Below are 26,141 nucleotides of genomic sequence, written 5' to 3' on the forward strand. Positions count from 1 at the left end.
CAAGCGGTGCAATGGCCAGGAGAAGGGATCAAGAGAGCGCTGCCACAAAATCAAGTTCTCAGAAAGGGAACTTTAGATACTCACAGATAGTTGCTGCAACAACCATGAGAATCTTTTTTGGCGTGCTTCCCAGACTGTGACAGAGTTGGACAACAGAAATAAATGGAGGGAGATGTAGCAGCAAATCATTGCCCTGCAATGCAGACAGGTGTATAGATGAGCTAAAAAAGCTGTGGCATGACCTGCGCTCTCGGGCCAAGGAGAAGGTGGCCGTACCAGCTGGGAGACACCCAGAATACTGGAGGAGGTCTATCTGATTCCCCCCCATCATCTACGGAGGCACTGCTGGAGACAATACAAGAGACAGAGGCCCCATGGCCCCTAAACATGTCTGCAGCACCCCACCCCCCTGGTAAGTGCAATATTTCTACTATTCAAACATACCTACCATAACCCTGCAGTCCACACGCATGCAACACACCCTCACCTTGATACACATTGAAGCTCAATTTAGATGCACTAAAAGTCACAGCCACTGCATTATGGGAAACGTAGTCGGGTACTTAAACAGTGCAGTTACTGTTAGACACAAACTGAATAACATTGTATGACCACTGAGACAGTGTCTCATATGTTGACTGTATTCATCTCCCCATTTGCCACATAGATACACCTGTGGGAGGACAGGAAAGCCAAAATGATGCAAGCAAAGACTAGGACCAATAACTTCAACTGCTTGTGAATCATTCCACCATCGCCTGTTATCCTGGAAAACGGCTGACCCTATTATACCTAGCACATGAAAAGGTTCACTATACCCGCTCCTTGCCACTATTAGCCAAGGGGCTTAATCCTCTCACAGTTGGTCATAGCAATCTTTATTCTTACAACCATGTTTTTCTGATTCCATAGTGTTTTTTCATTGTATCTTGTTTTTGATGAACATAACATAACACTCCATTCTCATCCAAACTCTTAATCATGCCTCACATCCTCCACAACTTTGATCAGTTTGGGCCCAATGTGGCCACTTAGTAATTTCAATTGGGTTTGACCCTTCATATTTGTAGGGGTAGTGCCATGTTACGATATGCGGCCTGTCAACTCTTTCATAATTCATACTTCACCAATCAGGTTAGTTGTATAATATCTTCATGCAGCTGCTTTGAGGATAATACAATGAAGTTTTAATCAGTTTGATGCCACTTTTCTTGAGGAAATTGGTTTCTTTATTGATAACATATCCACACCGATTTCACTGACCAATTGCTTCTGGAATCCCTACCTATAAAAAGCCTGTCATAGCAATGATTTTACTTTGCTTGGTGGTGGAGTCTGTATATTAGTTTAACCTCAATCCATTTACTGAAGTAGCTGATGAGTACAATGGCAAGAGGATTTGTTTTGGTATAGCATTCCTGTGATCAATTAGATCAATGTCTCCTTTCGACATGCTCCCTCTGCTGTTGTTACTGAGCCCAAAGAGGATGAATGAACCTTCAATATCTCCTCTGCAGATCTGTATGCATAACATTCAGTAAGCGTTTCTACATCATGATTCAGTGCTGGCAAGCAATATGCCGCTCTTACTTGTTTTCTAGTTCTTGTCATGTCAACAGGGTCTTCATGGGTAAACCAATGAATTTGTGTTCGAGTGGTAAAGATGGCAACCAAAACATATCCATATACAATCATGTCATCCTCAATAGCCAATTCCTCATTAACTTCCAATAAGGCTATGGATTACCATTGCAATTTTTTTTCTTTTGGAAAGACTTTGACAGTCAGCTTGTTAACAATATTGTGTTCCATAAGTGTTTTAATTGCCTAGGTCCAATCTTGTTTGCTAATTTCATTCAGTCACTTCCTGATGCCCATGTCACAGCAATATAATTTTCTTCCTTTTTCATTTCCTCACTACCATCTTCTCTCTGGTGCTCAGGATAAATAGCCTGGAGCACAATTAATTTGATAGGATGTGCTCAAAAGTGAACGCAACAGTAAAAGCATACCATGCAACCTGCAAGCAGATTTGGCCACACAGTCAGATAGTTTTCCTAAAATCTCACTCATTAAAATGCTCAGCACAGGCGTATGGTCACGAATGGATAAGAGACCCTTCTAATGCGTTGACTACCCATATCTATGAAATCAACCCATGTTCGATAATGTTAGTTTGCGAGATTCAAATCCAATGGTTCTGTTTATTTTACCATCTGCTTAATTTTACTCTACCCTCAGGCCTGACTTACAACAACTGTAATTATTGATTTAAGAGATTCATCAAACAATTGGAATGATGATGTTAGCTGCAGTTCGTTTATGGTTTATCTCATGCTTTCAGGGCATGCAGTGCCCCAAACAAATAAAAATCTTTTTCCACAGGCTTCCATGTTGGTTTTTCAATGTAACGCCTAACATCCAAATCACAAAATGTGTTCATCCCAAGCAAAGTGATTAATTCCACAAGGTGTTTTTTTTTAATGGTGCTGGAGATTTTTATAATCGAATGTATGAGGCGTGGCTTTGTCGGCACCCATCAGATCCAACGACATTCCCCCAGTATTCAGTACGAGACTGCATAATTTTACTTTTTTTTTTTTTTTTAAAGGTTTACCTGCGCTCTTCCATTTTATGTAACACATTGCAGAAGACTTTGAACTGCTCTTCCACTGTGGCATTGAAAATTAGTACAGTGTCCTTGAAGGCCGAAATGCCTTCCATGCTCTCAAATAGGTTATCCATAAGGCACTGGAATACAGCTGAGCAGAACATAAACCAAAGGGCACTGGATAACATGGATAGGATCCCTCTTTGGTGATTACGGCACATCTGTTTTGATAACATGCAGATAGGAAATAAAGAGTGGTGAACAAGGTTGCCTTACCAGAGTCATTACCATTTCCTGGATTAAGGGAAGTGGTTAACAGTTCACAGCCACCTTGAAATGTAACTGACTAATGTCCAATCATAGTCTCAAATCCACCTCCCCCTTTTTTCTTCCAATTAACACTGAAGGAAGCCAATGTGATGCATTGATAGATTACATCACCCCAGCTTTACACCACTCCTTCAACATACTATTAATCTGTTTTCTTGCTGACAATGGTATAGCGACATATTTCTGTTAATCGTTCTGAATAATACAATGCTGCACTTAGGAAAGTTAGTACAAATCTCAAGATTTTCTTGTATGTAGTAATGTGCGCAAATCTTTGGCCATTACACTAAGTACATATAGCTTCCTGCAGGAGACCATCCTTACTATGACCACCCTAGTATGTGGATGCTTTGTCACCCATATATACTTTAAATGCTGTGGACTTTTTTCTAAATTGCAACACAACACTCAATACTCCCCCGAGAACTATCTTGTGCCCACCATAGGCACAATGGGCCTGATTCACAATCTGCACTTCTGTTGTAACTTCCACTTTTAAGTAAATGTACTACTTTTGGTACTCAAAAACTTCACTCTTGTAGTAACGCAAGTTTTTTTTTGCAACTTACACTTTTGTGATAAGTCCCTACTTCCATAATTTTCTATGGGAGTGTGTTGTAGTTCCGAGAAACGACCCTTAGGTGGGAGGCAAGATGGCGTCTGACTAGTGGCAGTAGAGAACGCTCCCGATGCCAAAAAGCGGAAAATGAGGCTTTTAACGGTGTATTAAGGATACATACCCCATGGAAGCAGCCCTCAGCACAGGCGATCTTGTGTCAGCGGCCGAGGAGTTGATTCACGAACTTCTGGCGGCGGCAGCGGTATTGTTTGCAGAGCTCCGAGAATGGAGAGCTGGGTTGAGAGCCAGGCTGAGATCGGACACAGATAAAGGAACAAGCGCAGCGAGCGGTGAAGAGAGCAGAGTCAGCGGGAAAGCCGAGAACGGCGAGAACGGTGAGAGAGACGACGGGACTGCTGCCATCGTGGTAGGAGCCAGGTGGGCAAGCAGAGCACCGAGAGATCGGCAACACAGCTCCCGGAGCGCTTCTCCAGGAGAGGAGCTTGCACTCGAATCAGTGCTTTCTCCGAGAAAGTCAAGAACAGCCAGCGGCACCCCCAGCAACACTTTCAGGATGCCGCCAAAAGTAACGCGAGGAGGGAAAGGAAGAGTCCCGGATGCTGAGCAGACAAGCAACAAACTACTTGCACCCCAGAAGGATGTGGAGAAAGCCAAGATTAGTGAGGATGCCGAAAATGGTGAGAAACTTCCAGGTGAGAGCGGGGGTGCAGCATCAAACATGGGGACCTGGAGTAACATTAGGGGAAAGAAAGTTTGGGTGCCATGCTCAGTCTCAGGCTCAGAGACTCTGACAAGTACTACTTTGGCTCGGGCTGCAAACCCTGGTGGAAATATAGGAGGCACTAAATCCATCACGGGGTATTTTTCCCCTGTTAACCAGGACACTACAGTTAATATAGCCAATACAGCCAATGTAGGTAATACAAATGACAAATCTGTGCCGGCCCTGGAAAAGAGAAAGAGGGATAAAAACACGGCTGTACGCAAAGGTAAAGCAGATACGCAAGAAAATGCAAGAAAGACTCCTGAGACACAGGACATTAACTCTGAGACGCAGTGGGGAGAGATTGTGGAAGGCCGTGAAATTGAAGAAATTCAAGAAGAGCTCGATAAGAGAAGCACAGAGTTGAACCCAATGGTTTCTTTAAATCAAGTACAAGGCCAAGCAGGCCCCCCTGGAGCTGAGGTAGCAGGATCAGAGGTGATAAGTGTGGAGAGTACAACAGGCACGCCAAATATAGAAGTATTATCGACTAAGAATCTGATCCTGGGGGCTGTCGCAAGTAGTGGCCCCAGTGGCACAGAGGATAACATAGATGCAGCTGACAATTTCTTCTCAGTGACTGACGGGTCTGAAGATATTCTATCTGAGCTAGAAAGAAGCGATGAGGAGGCTTCTACAGACGCCAGTCTTGATCTTAGCTCAGGGAGCAGCAGAGTCTCCCTTAAAGAAAAGGACATAGCCGTTAGAAAAAAGAGGCTCTCAAAACGACAAAGAGACACCCAGTCACAGGAAAAAGCGTTTAGCGGGCAAAGGCGTGTAAGCGGAGGGGGTAGTGCAACAAATCTAAAATGGGATTACTCAGCCACCCAGGAGGTTTACCTGGAACCACCGATGCAGGGGGGTGTTGGAGAGCCAGAAATGGAAGCTCCTCCGCTGCAGTTGATATTAAATTCGATAAAACAACTCCAAGAGGCAACAAAGAGTGAGGGGAGGAAAAATCGGCTCGCAACCAGGAGTCTGCAAGGGTCAATTAAAAGAGTAGCTAAAATCTGCTCAGATACAAAAACGAAGGTATCCCACCTAGAGGACCGTATTAGCACCATGGAAGACCGACATGCAGAAGACACAGCCAAGGCGAAAGGACATGAACAGCAACTCTCTGACATCCAATGGAAATTGAAGAGTTAGAAAACCGCCAACGGCGGAATAATCTAAGAATTTTGGGTATCGAAGAGGGAAAGGAAGGGAATGATGTGAGAGCCTACGTATTGAAGATGCTGAAAGGAGCCTTCCCTGAATTGAGTCACTGGGACTGGGAGAAGGAAGTCCAAAGAGTTCATCGATTCCCATTGATGATGAAGAAGAAAGAGACACAGGCTCAGGCTCAGGGCGGAACCCAGAGACCACAGAGGCCAAGAGCTATACTGATATTTTTTGGAAACTTCTTATTAAGGGAGGAAGTGTATGCCAAAGCCCGTCCCAACTCTAAATGCTCGTTCGATGGCCAAACTTTCTTTACAACCCCTGATTATTGTCATACAACAGTGGAAAGGAGATGGAGACTGAGAGAGTTGCTAGATCCATGCCACCAAATGGGATTGCAGGCTTATTTGATGAACCCTGCCAGGTTGAAGATTATATATAAAAACACGGTTAGAGTATTTACCTCTGAAGTACAAGCAAAGGTGTATATGGATACATTAAAAAAAAAAGATTAGTACCACTGCCTGAAGGAGGAAATATAAGAAATATTATGGGCCATGTAGATCTATTTTAGATATTGGTGACAGGGGGAGGGAAAAAAAAAAAAAGGGGGTAGAAAACGAAGGAGGGGTATAACAATAGAAGAAGAAATGGACGATATGGTTGTATAATGCACCGGGAAAAAAATAAAAAAATTTAGAGGATTCTAGGCTTAGGGAGGCTGACAGTCAGACTCCATCACAGAGACCTATTGGTCTGCTTGCCTCACAGGGTGGAGGGGAGGGAGGGAGGGGAGGGGAGGGAGGGGCTTGTAGGAAGGGTGGGATAGGGGGGGGTCTAGGGGGAGAAAAGAGAGAGAAAAATGACATCATCATCAAGAAATCATACAGAAGGAGGAAGGAGGGGATTAAGCGGGAAAAGGGGAAAAAAAATCGAACTTTATGCGGATAGTCACAATCAACATAAGCGGATTGAATGATGCTAAAAAACGGAGAGAGCTGAAAGAATATCTTAGGGCAATACACGCTGATATAGTATGTGTACAGGAGACACATATTGAGATATCTCAAAAATTCCTGCTAGAGCAATTAGGGTATCAACTCCTAATATGTACAACGCAAGGGTTTAGGACACGGGGGGTGGCGGTATTGGCACGGGGCGGCATGGTGACAGTAAAAAAAAAGAAGGCAGATCCCCATGGTCGATGGGTCATAATAGAATGCAAGGTGCAAGAGTTTGTCTTTACACTATGCTCTATCTATGCTCCAACCGTCGATGATCCAGAGGCCTTAGATCATATTAACACACAATTGACAAACTGGCCTATGCCGATTATAGTCTGTGGAGACTTGAACATCAACGGCTTATATGGTCTGTGGAAAAATGATCCAATTAGATTTACAGGTCGAAAAAAGAAAAGTCATAGGGCACTAATACAGATGATGCAGGATAACGGGCTGACAGATATATGGGAACAGCAAAATTCTGGGGGAGGGGGAAGCACCTATTATTCTGCGCCACACAAATCTTTAGCTAGATTGGACTATTTTCTGGTATCAGCAGTATTGATGACGATCGCTAAGGTTAGAAAATTGCCACGGGTGGTATCAGACCATAGCCCTTTGATATTAGATATCGCTATTTCAAATCAACAAAAAGAGAGATCTAGCTGGACCTTCGAGAGAGCTCTGTTGCTTGATTCTAAGTATGTTACCCAGATGGATAGCTGGCTAAAAGAATATTTAAAGGTAAACAGAGGATCTGCTTCCCCCAGAATAGTTTGGGATGCTATGAAGGCGGGCATAAGGGGGGAGACTATCAGCTTTACATTAAAACGAAATAAATTAGAGAAAGAAGAAATGGAGGGCAAACAGAGATCAGTCGCTGTTGTCGAAGAAGAATTAATTAAAGCAATAGAGGCCAGGAAAGAGGTCGCTGGAATACTACAAAGGGTGGCAATAGCAAAGGCAGCAGTGAGTGAGTCGCTCGCAGTCAAAGCGGCTGGGAAATATTTGGCGTGGAAACAGGACCAATATGAGTTCAGCGAACAGATAGGGCGCATTTTAGCTATTAGGACACGACAGGCGGCCACTAAAGGAGAAATTTTACAGGTTAATTCCGTGGCAGGGATAGCAGCGACAACACCAAAGGGGATATGCTCTGTTTTCCAAGAGTTTTATCAGAATTTATATAATCCTGAAAGTGGCGCTGCAGATGGTGAAATAGAGAACTACTTAGAAAGCGCGCTAGTAGAGAAAATGACAATGGAGGATAGAGCGAAGCTGGAGACTAATTTCTCGATAGAAGAGGTACGGGCAGCAATTAAAGATTTACCTGCTGGGAAAGCTGTGGGTCCTGATCTTATACCGCTCGAATTTTATAAAAAATTCCTCCCTAGTATAGAAGAGGATCTCTATCAATTAATGGTAGCTACACAAAGAGGGGAGACACCTCCCGAGTCATGGGGGGAAGCAACTATGGTGGTATTCCTAAAAAAGAATAAAATTTCAACTGATCCCGGGTCATATAGACCCATAAGCCTGATGAACAGCGACACTAAGGTTTACTCTAAGATATTAGCTAATCGCCTTAGTGCAGGCATAGGCAAGATTATTTCTCCCCGACAGCAGGGGTTCATCCCAGGAAGGGGCACAGCGGACCATATCAGAAGAGTGTGTGCATTGTTTGACGGGACGGCAGCCTCACGAGACCCTATGGCCTTAATTTTGTTAGACGCTGAAAAAGCGTTTGATAGGGTCTCGTGGGGCTTCCTCTGGGCGGCTTTAGGGAAGGCAAACATAGGAGATGTCTGTATTGGGGCTCTGAGAGCTCTATATAAGAACCCCACGATAAGATTAAGGATTATGAGAGAGCAGAGCGAGATAATAAAGATTGGACGGGGCACCAGGCAAGGGTGCCCCTGCTCCCCGTTACTCTTTGCCTTCTATATAGATGCTTTCATAAGAAAGATAGAGTTAAATGAAAATATCAAGCCTGTTGTTTTGAATGGATTTGAAACAAAAATTTTAGGGTATGCCGACGACCTAGCCATAACATCTACGGACCCAACTGCAGCGCTGCTAGAAATAGAAAGGGAAGCAACGGCTTATGGGGCGCTCTCGGGGTATAAATTAAACCAGAGCAAAACTCAAATAGTAATTAATAAAAAGGTAATGATGGTGGATCAAAGAATTACAGACTCAGCTACTTATTTAGGGATAACAATAACTTCAGATCTCTCGAAGGTGGTGGAAATGAATTTGGGGCCGGTAATAAAAAAGGCTAAAGGGGACTTAGATAGACTAAATAATCTACATTTAACAATAATTGGCAGATGCAATTTAGTAAAAATGATCTTTTTGCCCAAAGTACTATATCTGTTCCGCACCATTCCACTAAAATTTAATAACAGCTGGTTTTGTGAAATAGAAGGACTCACAAATCGTTTTATTTGGGCTAAAGGCAAAACACGGCGAGCATTGAAATTTCTGTCGTTACCGAGAGAGCGAGGGGGCCTGGCGGCACCTGATTATAGGGCTTATTATTGGGCGACTGTCCTGCAATATATCAGAGGGTTAGTGGGAGGAAGTATGGAGGATCGGTGGAGAGTAGGAGAGACCGTCCCTGATATATATGAGTTATTGATTAAGGACTCTAATAAGTGGCTTCTTTCGTTTAATGAAGGTAGCTACTACAAAAAAGTCAAGTTCAAGACTCTAGGCGCGGCAATGGCAGTATGGTCAACTGTCAAGAAGAAAATGAAAATGGGGAGGATGAATTATTACACCCCGTTATTTAATAATCAGCTGTTGCCAGAGGTCTTTCATGATCCAGTTATGAAGAGGTGGGATATGATGGGGGTAAAAACGATCGGTGACCTCATGGGTACAACAGGTTTCATAACATTTGATCAAGCACAGCAGCTATATAGCTTAGACCGCAGGGACTTTTTTAAATACCTTCAAATAAGATCAGCTCTGTTAAAAAAACAGGGAGGGGATATCAACTATCGGAGAGTAGAAATCATGGAAATTCTAAGAGATAAGAAGGGCTGCTCAATATCCCAGGTATACGGGGAATTGACCAGGCACAAGGAGGACGATAGTGCAAAGGTTATAGAAAAATGGAATATAAAATTGAATTTATCTGGGAATGAGGTTGAAAAAGCTTTCAAGCTATCAAACTCAGTGTTAAGAGTAGCCACCTTACAAGTCCAGCAATATAAGACCATGTTTGAGCTCTATTACACCCCACACAGAATTGCTCAATGGGGTGGAACGACGGGAGTGGTTTGCCCAAGATGTCAGGCAACACAGGCAGATACTATACATATGTTTGCTGCATGCCCCGCCTTGGATTTATTTAAGAACTCAATAGAGCAATTTTTGGATAGAGGACTAGGGATCAAAATTACTATAACTAGCAAAGTTATGGTTCTGGGGGTAACTAGGGATGGTGTAGAAATACCCCAATTTGAGTTTATATATATAGCGATGATTTTGAGCCGACTTTGTGTCGCAACAATGTGGAAAGATCCAAATCCGCCAACATTCCAACAATGGCTATCGCGATTATTAGCTGTATATGCATTAGAAAAAGCCCTGTACGATAAAAAAGGATGGAAGACAAGACAAATGGGGAATCGGATATGGGCCCCTATTGCCTATTGGAAAGAGAGGCTTGAAAAAGATTAAAATATTGACATTCTCCGTTTTGATCGGGGGCAATCAGCTAGCCCTCCATGCATTCTTGGTCTTATCATGTTTTGTTTTTCTTACTTTTAATTTTTTGTGTTTTTTATTTTCTTCTTTTTGATGAAACTGCATAATGAAATGTATCATTAAATATAATTCTCGATGATGATGAATAAAAGATAAAAAAAAAAAAAAAGAAACGACCCTTAGAATAGTTCTATGAAAACAGGAAAGAAGAACTTAAAGGAAGCCCGCAGAAGGACACATACTCTTCTATAATAACGCAAGACTAGATTATGTTGTCATTTGCAAGCCGTAGTTAATGCATTAGTGTCTCTACTTTTGGACCTCTGAGATTTATCTTTATTGTGATAAGTGTAGAATAAAGTTGTGATGTACTGCCATAAAAAAAAAAAAAAAGGGAGTGTGTTGTAGTTCCAGGGGTTGGCTATGTGTAGTGCAGGAACTTACCACAAAAGTGTAAGTTACTATAAAAGTGCAGTTTGTGACTACTGAAAAGTAGTAAACTTCTTCAATTGTGGAAACGCACTCAAAAGTGTAAGTTACCATTGTGAATCAGACCCCAAGTGTGATTCTGCTACCTCTCAGCTACTTGATATTTGGTATTGCACTGTACGACTCCAGAGATATTAATGTGATACTTGATTGTATATCGACAAAGACCTCCACTCTCAGCTCCTAAATTTGTGCAGTGCACTTTGGGTGATAATTCTCCTAATTTTTTCCAAAACGTGCAACCGTAAATACCAGAACCATCATGTGTCCTTCTGTGTCAAACATATCATATTTTTCTTCTATTGAGAATACTCTTTTTGATTTAGACACTTTATAAACAATACAAAATGTTGATCTTCTTGCTTTTCCAGCACCCGTTTCTTAAAACAGTATATATAATTTTATGTATTGATACGTGAATCGTATCCACAGGAACAAGTACTTTTATTCTTCATGTTGTTTTTGCTCTTTCTTACACTTGGTGAGTTATTTGAACACTCTCTATGGTTCTTTACAAAATTTACCTCAGCTCCATGTAAGTCTGTTTTTAGAACTTCTAAACCTTCTACACTCTTAACAGTGGCAATGTTTTATCTCTAGGCTTGGATCATCATAAAAACATAATTGTTGTCCCTTGGTGCAAGGTGTGCGGAACACTAGTGTTATGCACAACAAGCAGAAATACAATGTTTATCTAAGATAGAGTATAGCACCTAGGCCTACTCACGACAATGTTAAAATGCACATGTGATAACTAAATTTAAACAAAAACATATGGTTCATTCTGTCTGCTAAACCTAAAATATTAAACAACTTGAAAAACATTATATGAAATAATTATGTGAAATAATGAATGTCAACTGTAAATCATATGATCAGGTTACATATTAACTTATCAGTAAGCGAAAATAAGTGATGGTGTGCCTCAGCTTAGTTACAGTGTAAGCGAATACTACCAAGGTCATCTATGAAAGCATTGTGTTCTCTGCATCAACTAGGTCTAGGGTTCAAATCTCAGGCAGTTTCTATCTGACTGTGATGCTGCCATGAAGGGTTGATGGTCTGTTGCTGTATACATGAATAAATCTTAGTGAAAGCTTACACTGGAGTGCCCGTAATAATCAGAAACTAAACACCGGTGACCAATGCCTGCTGAGGACAGGTGAGGAAAGATCATCAACCTCCTCAAGAAACCTACGTGTTGAACTTTTTGGGATAAGGCAGCTTTCTGACTTACTGGGGAGGAGTGTCTATTATGGAGCATTTCTGATTGCTTGACGGATATAGTGCAGCGGTTCCATTATTGTGGCTGGCAGGTGTGGAGCACTTGTCCCGGTCTGATTGGAAGAATCGTGGCACAGCAGCAGTGGGAGCTGAGAATGATGACATCAGTGTGAGCAGTGAATCTCGATACATGAAGCAGCATTGGAATCAACAGCTACGGTTTGTAGAGTCTGCGTACGGACATTCCGTGGCCATTTTGAACTGGGAGGCATATTGTGGCCATTTTTGGTAGAAAATAGAGCACATCAAAGCTCAAGCAAGGAATGACGTGAGATACGACTGGTTGTGTGCTCAAACTGAACACACTATATTCGCGTGTTTGTTGGGGGTGTGAGGGCCACAAAAACACCTTTCAGTGGATTATGGGCAATGTGCTGGGGTGAGTATGCTTAGAGAGTGTGCACTCTGGTGATGTGAAGGCCTGGGAAAGGTCATTTTTTAACTCGTTGGTTGCCTTTGGGGGTCAGATAAGAAAAGTAAAGTGACACATTTATTGCCATTATTGGGAGATTTCAAGTGCGCCGAAGTTTTGTATGTGTCATATCAGTGCTGTACATTTATGACAAACACTAGCACAGGGCCGTGTCGTTAGTGTGTGACAGATGTCTTTGCTACTATTGGAGAATTTATGTCTACATCATCATTGTAAAGCATCGTATTATAAGTGGGCTGTGAAACTTTAGTGCTCTAGTAGTGTGTAACAGTTTCCCTTATTTCAGTGTTAGAACATCATGTTAGTTGCTAACATGCCACAGCCCCCGCAGTTCCTCTCTGACAAGGGTGAGCCTGTCTTGCCGTTGAAGAAATGGAAACAGTTATTTGATTCCTATTTGCTCGCAATTACGGGACAGAAGTTTTCTGCAGTAGGCAAACAAGCTATCTTGTTACATAATCTTGGAGTTGCGGGCAGAAATGTGTATGAGAGTCTGGATGAAATTGCTATTGGACAAGGGGAAGGTGAGCCTGATAATATATACAATATGTCAGTGATGATGTTAGAGAATTATTTTGTCTCACAGATGAACGTTGTGTTAGAAAGGCACAAGATTAGCCAAGAGTGCCTGGGAAACAGGAAAAAAGTTGGCAGTTCTATTGTGTCCTTCAAAACATTAGCATGCACATGTGACTTTGCACAACTTACTGACTCATTAGTCAGAGACCTGATCGTTATATGCACCAATAAAAGTTCAGGGAAAATGCCTCACAAAGAAACCTGACTTGAAGGACGCAATAGCCATAGTAGAAGGTATGGAAAATACAAGTATATGGGTACATGAAATACGTGATGAGAAGGGGAAGGATGCTCAGGTACTGGATGAAACTGTTCATGAGTTTAGGGTGTTGGGCAAGAGTATGGACAGAAAAGGTGACAAACATCCAGATACAAGGAGTAGAGCAGTTAATAAGAAATTTGGAACTAAGAAATCTTCTCACGGAGAGAATCCCATTTCTGTCAAGAATATTGGGGTGAAGTACTTTCAATGTGGCAGTGAGGGACACCTATGTTATGGTCCCAGATATTTTTCGTAAAAAATGTGGCAAGAAGGGGCATTATGCTTGTGTGTGTAGGGGAACAAACTCACAAGATGTGAATTATGTGGAGACTAAAGAGAAGTGTGTTTCTCAAATTTGTATGTGCAGAGTAATGGAGATCCTATCTCCTAGGATTAAACGGTGGATGGAAGGGTTGTCTACTTTCAATTATTATGTTGAGTATGTGTGTCAGGGTCAAATAATAGCACAACAGATTGTATATCAAGGGTGCCAATTGATCAAGATGGCTATTTAAGTGAAAATACTCTAGTGGGCTAAGAATGTGAATTTGTACTAAATGACAATGAATGGGCGGTTGCCAATTTTAATGATTCAGGCTTGTTGGGCATGAAGGATTTTACTGTGAAGGGTTGGCCGGATGACAAGTATATTCCTCTCCCCTTGAGGGATTTCTCCAGTGTTGACGATGAACTATGCGTTGTGGGAGAGAAAATCTTCAGAGGAAATCGAGTGGTACCCCCAAAAGACTTGACAGGAAAACTAATCAAGTTGGCTCATGAAGGGCATTTATGCAGGAATTTGACTAAAGCCAGGATATGAGAATGGTATTGGTGGCCTGGAATGGATCATGAGGTAGAAGAGGTAGTAAAGGATTGTTGGCAATGTGCAAAAAATGACCCACACTGCCCCTCTATCCCCGGTTATAATTCCATTAGAACCCTGAACCAAATTGGGTTTAAACATTGCTGGTCATTTTGATTTAATGTCTCATAATGAACGATATGTTATATTGTTAGTTGATTACACATCCAAGTGGGCATTCACCTCAGTCTAATGGTTTAGCTGAGAGTATGAACAAGATGGTGAAGAGCTGTGCTCAACATGCACTTCTCACTAAAAGCTCTGAAAATGGTTTGCAGGGAAACATGGTGGGCATACCATAACACGCCTAAAAATGTGACGTCAGTGTCACCATTTGCCTCATTAAGAGGTAGGAAGCCTCACAGTAAACTCAATCCAGCTTGGTTGAAGTTAAGCATAAAAAAATATGGAACATCATACACATGAGGATGTAGCTTGGCTTCGATCTTTACATCAAAACAAATATAAAGCCCATTTTTATTTTAAGAAATGTGTACAAGAAGGATGGTGGAAAGTGGGTGACAGAGTGAAGGTAAGAAAACCGGGAATGCCGACAAAAGGGCTTTCCAAGCTCATGGGTCCTTTTATTACAGCTGGTGTCAAAAAATGGGGCAATTATGGACTCAGGAGATGTAGCGAGTGTGCCACGGTAGGTAAAAATGGATGACAATCCAGGTTCCCGAGCTGATGCATTGGTTGAGCACCACACCTCTGTTGACTTGAATAGTGGTGATGAACATTCAATTAAGAGACTGAGGGGCTTATTTACAAGTCCCTTGCACCGCTTGTGCATCACTTTTAATATGGGAAAAAATGACGCAGCAGCGGTGCAAGGGGCTTTTAAATAGGTCCCTGAAAGTCAAGCCTGGTTGGCACAAAGACTAAGTTACATATTAAGTGTTATTTCTCAACCTCAAATGCCTGTTCTCAGCATTTGCATGCCATTTTTAATGTGCTATGTAAGATGATGTTTTTGTAGTTATTTTTGTGGTTAGTTTTTTTCCTGCACTGCAAAGCACATTGGGAGTTGTAGTATTCGCTAACTGAGAAGCGGTAACGGTCAGATCAGGTGATTAATCAGCACACGAAAGCATCGGGGAGGGACTTTAATTCATACGCGAGGTTTAAAAACCGAGCGGTGCCACGGGCGGGTCAACGATTTTTTCTGAAGATGAGGATGTTGAATCTTTAAAATTCCCGGGCAGGTACGTGCGTAACACGTTGAACTCTATTAGGTACGTGTGTTTGTAACGGGGAAATACACAGGAAGGTTCAGTTTAGTTGGGAGTCTATGGGCGGAATGCTTTCTTGGGGAGAGGAGAAATTAACATAAAAGTAAACAATAGATGGTCTGCCAACAACGTGTGATCCATCGGGGTTGTTTAAATTGGCTTAACGTGATTGGCTGGTTATGAAGAGGGTCTTCGATTATCAGAAGTATATAGGACATGTTAGTAGTTAGTTTTAGAAGCTTCACAGTGTAGAAGGGGGTGGTTATTGGGGAATGATAATAAGGGGGATGTTTATAAATTTTGTTTTGTCTATATATGCAGTACAATAAATTTAGAGCACAGTAGATTATCGCTGTTTGCAAATACTTTGCTGAACAATTTAAATGTATCATGATATATGTACATGTTTATTATTAATTCATGAAATATTTCACTTGTAGTTACCCCTGAAGAAGGACTCGAGCAGTCCGAAATGCATTGGGTTTTATTAAAGAACATGCCTGGGAAGAATCATGTGTTGATTGTGTTTTTGATAGAAGTCCGGATGGTCTCATCAGAAATATAGGAAACTTGGAAAATTAGCATGGTTCTTCAAATGTGGATTAAGCGGAGTAAAGTTGGAAGAGAGAAATGAATGAATACTCTGCTAAATTTGGATGAACATTGGAATATCGTGTACTTTGCGTATGAAGCTGTGCACCTGGCTTGGGACGTAAATGACGCCCCTCCAAATTCATAGTTTTTTTCCTGGTCACATTGTTTATTTATTTTGCATTTCTCATATTGTTTTAATTATTCGAATCGCATAGCTTATTTGGATGCTTGGAATATTGTATGTGGGGAAAATGTGCTGTGGCTTAGTTATAGGGTAAGTGGTCGTCTAGGACAGCATTGTGCCCTCTGCATCAACTAGATTCAAGGGTTTGATTCTCAGGCAGTTGATGGTCTGTTGTTGTATATCTGAATAAACCTTAATGAAAACGTACACTGGAGTGTCCGTATTAATCAGGAACTTAACATGGTGCCACTGCGTCATCAAGGCCAAGCCACCACAGCAACAGGAGTCAACATAATCAGGAAGACAGGGTCAGCCTGAGCAATCTACAAACTGCAAGACTCTCTGGCTAGACCTGAGGGCAACAGAGGCAGGGATGGAGCTCCTTATAGTAGAACATGACAAACAGTAGATCGTATAATCATCTCCATTTCATATTGAACAAGCCACAAATGCTTAGAAGCGTACAGGATGAGTTTTATTCTTCCTCCACTCCTGTCACTTCATACATAACGTACCCCAAACATCACTGAACCACCCGCAGCCAGCCAAACCACAAACTTCTATTTGTAAATACAGCACAGGGCACTTCATGTGCTGTACACATGGGGTAAGAAGAGTAGGTAAGGCCAAGACGTCAATCTTATTCTTACCTAAGGAACATGTTGGGCATACGTTTTAGAAAGAGGACATTACTGAGAGTGGAGAACTTGAAACTAAGAGGTGGTGGGATAACATGCAGGAGGAAGGAGAAGGGCTTCAGACACTTGGCACTAAGTGTTAGAAAAGAGGCAGCATAGAAGAAAGAAAGACACAAAGGAGAAAATACACTGAGCAGGGGCAGGAATAAAGTTAGCAGTATGGAAAATAATAGGAAAAGAGAGATGGTGAGTCTGTATAGGCAGAAGGTGGTAATTGAAGTCACTTTAGAGGCAGGCCAATTATTTAGTAGAAGAAAAACGAGAAGATGAGTTGGAGTGACAGAAAAATAGGAAAAACTAGACGAAGTGAGTGTACCGAGAAAGAAAAGTAATTGAAGAATCGCAAATAGGTCTGTAAAGGGGAGAAAATTAAGCATTCATATGAAGATGAAAAAAAAAATATATGTATATATATTTTTTAATGAACGCAAGAGCTTGGTGCATCTGATGTCTGCTTGCATCGAATTTCAAAGCTATAAGGCAACATCAGAGAAAGACTGGTTGGCAGCCCAGTAATGTTTTTTTTTTATTTAAGCCAGAATGTGTCTTTACTCCTCAGTGTTTTTCAGACTGCCAGAGATTTTAAGTTGGTTGTGAAGATCGTCTGGTTGCTTTTCATGCAGTACACTGAAGATAATACAGGTGGCTTTTAATCTAATCAGCATCTCCAAAGAGAGCCGATGCAGGTATCTTAATATAGGAGTCAAATGGCCAATATTTTTCTACCAAAGACCAATCTAAATGCTGAATGAATACAGATTTAAAGGGCTTAGGTTGAGTTTTAGCACTGCGAAAAGAGTGGAGTTCCCATAATTAATGCCAGAAACCACAAGAGAAGGAACAACTAGACTGACATCCAAAAGTTGGAGAGCTCTTTCAGCTCTGATAGTTGAGTAACAGGAGGAACTAGGACAATGATAATGAGTTCGTAATAGATATTAATCCAGGATTTAATACTGGCAAAGTGATTGACTTGGAAGCTGTTGATGGCATCTGCTATGGGAGCAACTGTGGGCATTCCCTGATCTACAACTGTGCAATTTACAATTAAATGAGTATGGCACTGTTTTGTTTTTTCCCAAAAAGTCAATGTAGGGAACCTTTCTTGACCTCTGTATTTATTACTTAAAGAATGTGTCCTTTGAAGAAATATGAGGTGTCTTGTCTGTCTAATGTTTACTTTGCACTACATATGCTTCTCTGTTCCCCATTACTGAGACTCATTGCTGAGCAGTTGAGAATATGCTGGATATATCTATAGAGTACGATACACTAATAATGTAAAGCATTGCCTGATTTCTCAGTGTTATGTACCCGATTGTATGACCTGTATCCTGACATTAGTATGATCACAGCACTGTGCACGTAGCAATCACCTGTAAACAGGACAACACAAAGCAAACGAAAAAAAAACTACACAAAACAAAAAATGAGAAGTCAAGATAGAAATGCAATTATTTTCTCAATAAACAAATTCAAACAAAATCAGGTATATTTTTTCTGTAATTATACTAATGAGTATTTAAGTTGCACACCTATCAACTAATTGTTTTCCACTCTATATATATAATGCTCCACAACCAGACCCATTTTATCAACATTAAATAACAAAAGATTGAATTAAACTCTGCAAGGGGTCAAACTTATGACTTGAAGGCTACATGCAGTGGGTGCAAAACACACAGGGCCTAATTATGGTGTCGGTTTGAGTTGCCTCCGACCAACACCGTTTTGTGAAAGGAACCGCCCGACCATAGGTTGGTGGATCAGATTGCGCAATTGGGATACGACCGCACATGGTGCAGTCGCAAACTTCAATGTTTCAATGAAAGCTTGTGCAGCGGGCTAAAACCGTCCGCAGCACAAGCTCTCATTGAAAAATGGAAGTTTTTAAAAATCTCTGCACCAGGAATGTCCTTCTGGCCCAAATGCGGTGGGCCAGGGGTCAAGGGGGTTCTGCTAGGGCTTCCAAAGTCAATTTATGACAGCCAATCCATGTCAGAAAGGCTGACAGTGATTGGCTGTCGGTAAACCGATATCATAATCCCGACAGCGGAAACGCCGTCCTTAAAGGATTATGAGGGCTTTGCGGCTGGCCGACGGGCTCAAGGATCCTGTCTGAACCGTGTTGGATTCCCTGGCTGGTTACATAATATGGCGGTTGGACTTTAAACTTCCCATGAGGCTTTCTGACCAACATCGTAATCAGGCCCACTGTATTTTACCTGATTGTAACTTGTGACCTGTGGATTAAATAGGAATTTTTGCAACAAAAGCATTAACTCCTGAGCTATCACACATAAGTTTGAAATGCATGTTACATGTAATTCTTGATTTTACCAGTACTCACAGGAGCTAAGTTCACCAAATTATGGATGGAACTCAGGTCATATTAGCAGCTTCTTTGAGGTGACATGCTGAGTGTCTCCCTTGGGATGCCTAACCAATGTGTCTGATTGACCATGCAAAAGACTCAGGAATGAACAAATACTCTCAGGTTCCAGAAATAGGAATTAGCCATTTATTTATTCACTTTGTATAGCTATACCCAACGTGGGCTAGACACTCCACCGAAAGAGGGGAACACATCCTAAAAACAGGTGAGGGAATAATTGGTATAGACAATTTGCATCAATGTCACGTCATCATAGGAAGAGCTGTCACAACTCAAGGAACGGAGCCTCTACCACCACGGCCAGGGGAGGCGACCCTGGCACTCACCTTCAATGAGACGGTTCCCAAGGAGGCTCTGGAGGATGAGGGCGGCCGGAGCGGATATGTGAGGGGCCGGCCTTGGTCTGGCCTGGCAGTGGCGACATCGTTGGACTAGGCGGGAATAACTACCCCGTGGGCGGAGTGAGAGGTGGAGAGGCTGCTAACGCCCTGGCAGGGGTGCAGCGTCGACGACCTCCACCATTAGAACGGTCACAGTATCTCCTACATCCCCGCCTACCACACGAGCGGACCTTGCTGGCGGTGGCGGTGGCGCCTGCATGTACGGCAATGGAACATAGGGCCAGAAGGCCCATTGTCGGTCACAAATACACCCCTCAGGGGGCCCGCCTCGCGATCGTGGGGGCCCCCAGCGGACCAATGGGCAAATCTAGAGCAGCGGCACCGGTTCCGGGGACTGCGTCGGTGGCCCCGGCCAACCAACCCAGCGGGTCCTCCAGAGCCGCTGGATCGTCAGGGGAGCCCTCTCTATCGGACAAGCTTGACAAGGTACTGGCGGCGATAGAACAGTCGCGACTCTCCCTGGAGCACCAGCTGGGTACCCTCACAACGGACGTCAACCTCCTCCGAGATGACCACCGCAAATTGTCGGGTAAAGTCTCGGACAACGCGAAGGCGGTAGCCGACATCCAACCAACGCTGCGGGCGCACCAGGACTCGCTGCACACCCTGATGGGTCGCGTGGCCACCATGGAAGAACGCATTGATGACCTAGAGGGGAGGTCGAGGCGCTGCAACATTCGCGTCCTTGGGCTGCCGGAGGGAATTGAACGATCCGACGCAGTAGAGTATATAGAGACCTGGACTAAATCATTCACCCCCAGCGACGACCGCACAGCATACTTCTCCGTCGAGAGGGCGCACCGTGTCCCGGCGCGTCGCCCGCAGCCAGGGGCGCCGCCGCGTCCCATGTTGGCCAAATTTCTACACTTCAGAGACCGCGATGCGGTGCTCCGGGCGGCCCAACAGTCGGGACCGCTCCGAGTCGAGAACAAGACCATCATGATCTTTCCAGACTACTCACGAGCGGTCCAGCGCCAAAGGGCGTCCTTTCTGGAGGTGAAGCGACGCCTACGGGCGGAGAAGATACAATACTCCCTGCTCTTTCCGGCCCGCCTGAAAATCATACACAATGGCGCTACCCACTTCTTTGCAGAGCCGGAAGAGGCGCACGACTGGGCAGACCAAAATTGTACTGTGGGTCATCGGGCGGAACGCGCCCAGGAGAACCGCATGAGAACAGAGGGCCCCAGGAGACAGCGCTCGCGAAGACAACATCGTCCAGGTGCCCCTGCACCGCTTCCACATACTCTGGGATCCCCGGACCTGGAACAAATAGTTCAGGAATGGCGCCAGGCCCTAAAAGCAGCGGCGGGCCTCTGTCCGGCCTCCCCAGCAACGGACATTGAACGCGCCCCCCACATGTTCACGTCGGAGGAGGAGGGGGACAGTGAGGCGACGCAATCTGGAGTGGACTCGGTGGTTCTACCTTCAGTCACCCCGCGAACAGGGGATGACTTGATATGACTGGACCCTCGCAGAAAGTTGAGCATTTTCAATGTGGGGAGGTGTTCTCAACTCCTAGATATTGCTAACCCCGGCGCTGCGCGCGTCCCCTTGGTGCCTCTGACCATAATGTCCCCGGGTGCGGATCGGCATGCCAAGAGCTAGTCATAGATAACGCACATAGCCCATGCGTTGAGCCCCCAGCAGACACTGGCCGCCACCCCCTAAACTATGTTGAGGATCTCGTACCACTTGAGAGCGAGTTTGGACGTATCGCCTTTGACGATAGATCCCCCGCATTGGGGCAAGTTATGTTCCATTCCAGCGATAGACGGAGAAGGGGTAGGTCACTACGTCCCGGGCGAAGGAGCACGATTTCTCCTTAGTGCCAACTCCACTTTGCTGATGGAGCCCTAATCCCTACAACTTGAGGGTTGGGTTGAGGTTTCCAGATAAGACAGGTAAACCTCTCAGCGCAAAGACGCTGGACTTACCTTAATATTGAGGTACAACAGGTCTACAGAACCACACCTCACTGAAACCTGTTATTCTATTTCACTCACAAACAATTTCACTCACTATTTAAATTATCTTAGGTCCTGACGAAGCGCATTAGGGATCCCTTAAGGACCCATTCGTAAGCGCGAAACATGTTGACCATTCACCAGTAGGCTCCCCACTCACATTCCTGAGAGCAGCAGTTACTTTCCAGGATCTGCCCTCTTTTATTTCTTTCATTAAGAGTAGCTCCAGGATTACTATTTTTAACCATTTGCCAGGTAGAGCAGTGAATAAAGGTCTGAAACTCTACCCAGCAATTTTTAACCGCACCACCCACTTGTCTTCCATTAGGCCCACACACACCCATGCACAACTGCGGCGTCTCCAACCAAAAGATCTCCGCCAAAGAGCCCTCTTGCGGGGCCCGTGGGGGACTGCAGCGCCACCCCCACGAGGAGCAACGCCCTATGATGAAGCAAGACACCCGAAAGGGTGTGTGAGGGCACTATATACAAAAGGAGAAATTCCCCACACCGCGTTGAGAGAACACACACAACCATAATTCCTCAGGAACAGTTACCCTCTCGTAATATTCAGGCAAGTTATGTTCGCCTCACCCCAGTTTTCCCTCCCCCCTATCCACACATTTTCTGCACTATGTCCTAGTCCACAAGTCGATGAGCAGCTGCGCTGACACACGAAAGGCACGGGTAAGGGGAACGGGGATCAGAACCGGGTATATCCGGGGGAGCCTGCTGACCCGTCTTACACTATACGCTAGACATACGCATTGATGGCACACACTGGTAAAATCACAATCATTACATTGAACGTGCGCGGCATGCATACTGCACGAAAGAGATACTCCGTATATGCATACATTAAGCGCCACCACGCACAAATTGCGTTTCTACAGGAGACACACCTTAGCAGGGGAAGTGGCGAAACTACGCAAGCGATGGCGGGGAACCTTATGTGCCACAACTTATTCGGCCTTTGCCCAAGGCACCCTTATATGGGTGCGTCCTGGGGTTCCCTTTCAGGAACAGTCTCATACAATAGACCCAGACGGCCGATACGCACGAATGCTAGGTCGGCTGGATGGTCAGTCAGTACTACTGGGCAGCATATATGGGCCTAATGCCGAACAGAATAAATTTTGGGAAGCGTTGTCCACTCCCTTAAGCACATACACGCAGACACCCTGGATCCTGGGGGGAGATTACAACTGCGTGCAAAACGTAGCACTAGACAGGTCCCACCCACCCCATCCAGCATCTCCCATTGTGACACAGGCAAAGCGATTTGCAGCATGGGCACAGCACTGGTCCCTAAAGGACGCTTGGCGAACCCGGAACCCTACCACCAAACTCTATTCGTTCCACTCCAGACCACATGACCTTAGAGTGCGCCTAGATAGTTTCCTCTGCTCCCCTACCATCCTCCCTATCGTTTCAGACACTGACTATTTAGGTAGAACCATATCAGACCATGACGCCCACACGATAACGCTTCGGTGGCGCCCGCCGCATCTTCCTGTCCCCACCTGGCGTCTCCCTAGGGATAGTCTTGACGACCCAGTGTTTAAACAAACTTTAGCGGATCACAATTGGTCATTACTTTCAGGAGAACACAGGCACGGCCACCACACGTGCGCAGGAGTGGAATGCATTTAAGGTTGTAATGCGGGGCACCTGCATTCATCACATCACAGGAGTCCGACGGGTTCTGGAGCGAGATATTCAAAAAGCGGAGCAAACGCTGGCCGAGCTTACCAAACAGACCAATCCGGCTAAGGCCACTACGGCCCAGATAGCCAGCGCCGAAACCGCTTACGCAGAGGCGCTGGCAAGTATGAGCCGGTTTAATTTCGCGGCATATGCGGCGCGGGTCCACGGGGAAGGCGACCGGACGGGCACGTTATTGGCTTGGCTTGTTAAACAAGATTCGAGCCTTCCGCCCATCACGGCCATCCATAATGCTCAAGGCACTCTATTATACTCACAAGACCTGATTCTTGGGACTTTTCAAGAACATTATACATTATTATATGCCAGCCCCCACCCCCCGACATCGGACGATGTCCTTTCCGAGTTCCTGGACCGTATTAGGTTACACCGCATAGATCATGATACACGCCAAGATCTGGACGGACCTATAAAGGCGAATGAGATTAGGCGCACAATGAAGTCACTGGCTACCCGCAAGGCTCCTGGTCTAGATGGCCTCCCACTAGAATTTTATCACGCCTTCGCGTCCCAATTAGTCCCACAACTGGAGGCACAATTCCAGGCTGCCATGGACGAAGGGGCCCTGCCCCAATCCATGTGCGAATCAGTCATAGTGTCCCTTCTCAAGCCGGATAGAGACCCACATCAACTGGGATCTTACCGACCCATAGCCCTATTGCCAACAGATTACAAAATTTACGGGAAGGTCCTGGCAGACAGGTATGCTACAATCCTTCCGCAGTTAATCCACCCGGATCAGAACGGATTCGTCCCAGGTAGGCACACCTCTTATAACATCCGGCGGCTGTTACATGTACAAGACCAGATACGGGAGCGGTTTCCACGGGCAGCATGTCTGGTGTTGGACCTCGAAAAAGCGTTCGACACCCTCTCATGGGCTTACCTGTTTCAGGTCCTGCAACGCATGGGCATAGGACCCAGACTGCAAGCCTATACTCAGCTCGGCTATTCCGCGCCCAGCTCCAGAGTGCGGATATGTCCCCTCATCTCGGACTCCTTTCCGGTCCGCCGTGGCACCAGACAAGGATGCCCGCTTTCCCCCTTGCTCTTCGCAATGGCAATGGAGCCGCTGGCAACCGAGCATCGCGCAGCGGGCGAGGAGTGGGGCATCCCAATAGGAGATTCCACCCACTCAGTATCACTATACGCTGATGATGTGCTTATATACGTCCGGGATATCACAGCCGACTTGACTCCTATATCACGTATCCTGCACGACTTTGCGGAGGTGGCGGGACTCAGGGTCAATTGGCCCAAATCCACGGTCTATCCCCTAACACAGGCCCTGGCCCACTGTCAAATACGAATGGGGAACGTGGACATCTCGTGGAGCCCTCAGGCGGTTCGCTATTTATGAGTTCGACTATACCATACACCGCAAGATATGTATGAGGGGAACTACCATAAATTGATGGGTAGCATTCGATCTTCTGTCCACTTTTGGAAAGATCTACCACTGGCGGTCACGGGGTAGATAGCGGTCTTCTCCAACCTCCCGGTGGTCCACCCACGATCCCTATTTCACGAGCTCGACACTCTGTTAGGGTCCCTCATCTGGGGCATTGGTCGCCGACGTATTGCTTTGGCAAAATTGCAACTGCCCCTCGACCAGGGTGGGCTAGCGGCCCCATCGTTCGAGGCGTATTTCCTGGCCGCCCAGCTGCAATGGGTGTCACGCTGGATGGCAGACCGGGTACAGGGGGAGCTGATCACCACAACAGGGTGTATTCAAACCCCCACTATTCACTGCATGTTACTACCAAGGGCAGCGCCGATTCCGGCTGGGCCCCTACAAGTAAATACGGTGCGCGCCTGTCTGGCTCGTGTCCATCGTATGGACCGGGATGCACCCCCGTACTCTCCACTTCTGCCACTGATAGGGTTCCCCAGGGGCCGAGTACATTATACGGAGAGCATGCTGCAAACATGGACAGACCACGCCGTGACAGAGATGGGGATGTTATTTTTTGAAGGACGCCTACAGACATTTGACGCACTGGTTGACGATTTCGAGCATCCCAGGGGACAGTTCCTAAGACATAGACAGCTTTTCACAGACTGCCGCAAACAGTGGCGCGTGATTGACACGGAACCCCCCACACACCCAGTCATCCACGCGATTCTGCAGATGGGAGCTGGACGCCACTTAGTCACTTGGATCTACAGGGCCATACGAACCCTAAAGCAACCCACACTCGCACCTCTCAGGGAACACTGGGAAAGTGACTTCCGCAGGCCGCTACATGACAGGGAATGGACCATGGCCCTTGAGTATACCAAAAAAGTGTCCCGTAATTACCGCTTCAAGAATATACAGTTACACATCCTGCATAGGGCATACCTCACTCCCGAAAAACTACAGAAATATTTCCCTGACAAATTGTTTACCTGCCCCAGGTGTCTAGAGCCCACTGCCTCTTTCATGCACATGCTCTGGGAGTGTCCGACACTTCACAGTTACTGGAGCGCGATCCACACCACCCTTCGCACAGTTACGGGGTTGCAGGACTTATACACATGGGAGGCTAGCGCCTTAGGCATTCATAGGCGGCACAAGAATAAGAAGGTGGAGAGGCATTTTTCTTACCTGGTGCTCATCCTGGCCAAACGATGCATCACCATGCACTGGAAGACACCGGAGGGACCTCCCTTAGTGGCTTGGGTGGGTGCAGTTAAGAAGTGGGGTAGGGCGGAGGAAACGCTACTTAGAACGGAGGAAGCCCAGGGACATCGCAAACACCCGATCTCCATGCCCTGGGCAATGCTAATGCACTCCTTCGCACAGGAAACATTAACGGCGGCGGGCCCGCGAACGGACGGTTCCCCGGGGACCCTCGCGACTCAGGAGCCCACCCAAGGTGACA

This window comes from Triturus cristatus, chromosome 2_2 (assembly GCF_964204655.1).
Source record: "Triturus cristatus chromosome 2_2, aTriCri1.1, whole genome shotgun sequence".
NCBI classification, from domain to species: domain Eukaryota; kingdom Metazoa; phylum Chordata; class Amphibia; order Caudata; family Salamandridae; genus Triturus; species Triturus cristatus.